Source organism: Mastomys coucha, unplaced genomic scaffold (assembly GCF_008632895.1).
Source record: "Mastomys coucha isolate ucsf_1 unplaced genomic scaffold, UCSF_Mcou_1 pScaffold19, whole genome shotgun sequence".
Taxonomy (NCBI): Eukaryota; Metazoa; Chordata; class Mammalia; order Rodentia; family Muridae; genus Mastomys; species Mastomys coucha.
Genome location: NW_022196901.1, coordinates 20,376,467 through 20,378,766, shown reverse-complemented (window position 1 = coordinate 20,378,766; position 2,300 = coordinate 20,376,467). Strand labels below are relative to the sequence as shown.

Below are 2,300 nucleotides of genomic sequence, written 5' to 3'. Positions count from 1 at the left end.
CCTCTCTGCCTCTCTGCCTCTCTGCCTCTCTGCCTCTGCCTCTGCCGCCTCTGCCTCTGCCTCCTCTGCCTCTGCCTCCTAAGCTGGGCTTAAAGGTATGTTGTGTCCCAGCATACTTTTTTTTTTAAGATAGGGCCTCAGCCCAGGCTTATTTCAAATTCACTATGTAAATGAAGATGGCTTTTGAGGTCCCAAGCTTCTTGGCTGTTCTCTTGTTTGTAGCAAGGCCTCATTATTTTTAGCCCAGGCTGACCTGGCACCTGAGGTGATCCTTTTGTCCTAAGCCTTCTCAGAGCTGGGACTGCAGGTGTACAATCCCATGATGCCCTGCTTTATATGTTTTACTGCATGCCAGCACAAAGTGCTAATCAACACCAAACCCACCTAAAGTAGTACAGGAGCCCAGCAATGTTAGCTCCCAGACCTGGGTTAGAACCCATGGGTGGGGGCCTAAGAGATGGCTCAGCAGTTAAAAGCACTGGCTACTCTTCCAAAGGACCCTGGTTCAATTCCCAGCACCTATGTGGCAGCTCACAACTGTCAATAACCCCAATTCCAGGAGATCTGACACCCTCACACAGACATACATGTAAACAAAACACCAAAGCACATCAAATTAAAAAATAAGGTAAAAGTTACCTTGTTTGTTTGTTTGTTTGTTTTTCAAGACAGTGTTTCTCTGTATAGCTCTGGCTGTCCTGGAACTCACTCTGTAGACCAGGCTGGCCTCGAACTCAGAAATCCACCTGCCTCTGCCTCCCAAGTGCTGGGATTAAAGGCATGTGCCACCACTTCCCCGCAAAAATTACCTTTTTTAAAAAAAGAAAAAGAACCCATGTGTGGAAGTGGGGATAGTTTGGGGTTACATCCATGTTCTCAATGTTCATGGTCAGCATCCCTTGAGCCTGAACATGGACTCCCACCACCCTCCTCCATAGCCAGTCAACTGCAGTGGATGCAAGCCTCCTGCACCCATCTCCACACAGCCTTTACCACCTGCACCTTCAAACAGGCACTTGCTGATGAGGGGGAAACCAGGGGGCAGCGAACCCATGTGCCTGGGTCTGGTGGTCCTTGTTGTTTCTGCTGACTTCTGCACCTTCTCCAAGAGATGTGAGAACTCAACATGAAGTCCAGTCACACAAACGTATCTTATAGTGTGAGCAGGTGTTCATAGCAACAGCTCTCAGGTGCTCATAGCAACAGCTCTCAGGTGCTCATAGCAACAGCTCTCAGGTGTTCATAGCAACAGCTCTCACACACCCTTGCTACCCCCACAGGGTGCAGATGTTTGAGTGAGTGATGTCCACTTCTGCTTCACCCCTAAGCTGGAGTTGAACTGTGGCCTCCTCCACTCTCCACTTGAGGGAATTTTAGAAGTTTCCTAGGCTGGTGGGAAGTGAGTTTGGTGAGTCTTCCCTGTAATCCCAATACTCAGGAGGCTGAGGCACTAGTTGGAGGCCAGCCCGTGCTACATAGTGAAAAGGAAGGAAGAGAGAAGGGGGGAAGGGAGGGGAAAGGGAAGGGGAGGAAAAGGGAGAGTAGGGGAAGGAAGGGGAGAAGGGAGGAGAGGAGAAAGAGAAAAACCTGTCCTAGGCTGATTAGGTGTCAAGAGTTATAGGCCTCCACACCTCACCTGGGCAGCACAGTAGAGCTGGCCCTGGTGGTAAGGGACATGGATTGCCCCAAGGGCATGAGCCCCACAACCCTCCCTCACTACTCTCCCCCCACGATCTTCCCACACCTGGGTAAGGTAGGAGAGTTGGCCTTACCCCTGCAAGCCGCAGCACTCCAGAAGGCAAGCCTCAAACATTGCCTGGGCAGAAGAGTAGAGCTGGCTCCCAAGGGTGTGAGAACAAGAGACCGGGCCCCGCCCCTTGCCTGCTGAAGCACTCCAGGAGCTGGCCCCGCCCCTTGCCTGCTGAAGCACTCCAGGAGCTGGCCCCACCCCTTGCCAGGGCAGAGCTGGCCCTGGTGGCATGAGTGCAGAAAAACACGGGATACCTGTTGGGCTGACCAACTCAGCTAATACCCAGGCCTCAATCCAGAGCTTCGAGATGGCCCACCCCAACACCCAGCCCGTCTATGAACTGCTAGAGCATGTGAAAGGACCAGACCTGTAAAACCAAAGCTTTAGGATCTCCACGACACAGGGCAACAACAGGATAAGAGGAGTCCTGGAGAGGATCCAGGATTGGTCGTGTAGCAGAAGCCAGAGGCCTCAAAGCAGGCCAATGACTCACCTCAGTGAACATTTGCATGTGAAGCTGTTTGGGCAAAGGGTGTGACACACCCCAGCT

General features: G+C 52.2%; 1 long non-coding RNA gene across 2 annotated transcripts in view; it reads right to left on the bottom strand.

Moving 5' to 3' along the window:
- LOC116097425 overlaps positions 1–1,847 on the bottom strand; it is a 4,750-nt gene extending 2,903 nt beyond the window's left edge. Inside the window, exons 1-2 of one of the 2 annotated variants that reach the window (XR_004121423.1) lie at positions 1,773–1,847; positions 1,045–1,389 (exon numbers count right to left, since the gene is read on the bottom strand). This is a non-coding gene — a long non-coding RNA (uncharacterized LOC116097425). Of the gene's footprint in view, positions 1–1,044; positions 1,390–1,772 lie in introns of those variants that run through there. The other variant, XR_004121424.1, reaches the window with a different exon arrangement.
- Between the last annotated feature and the right edge of the window lie 453 nt (positions 1,848–2,300).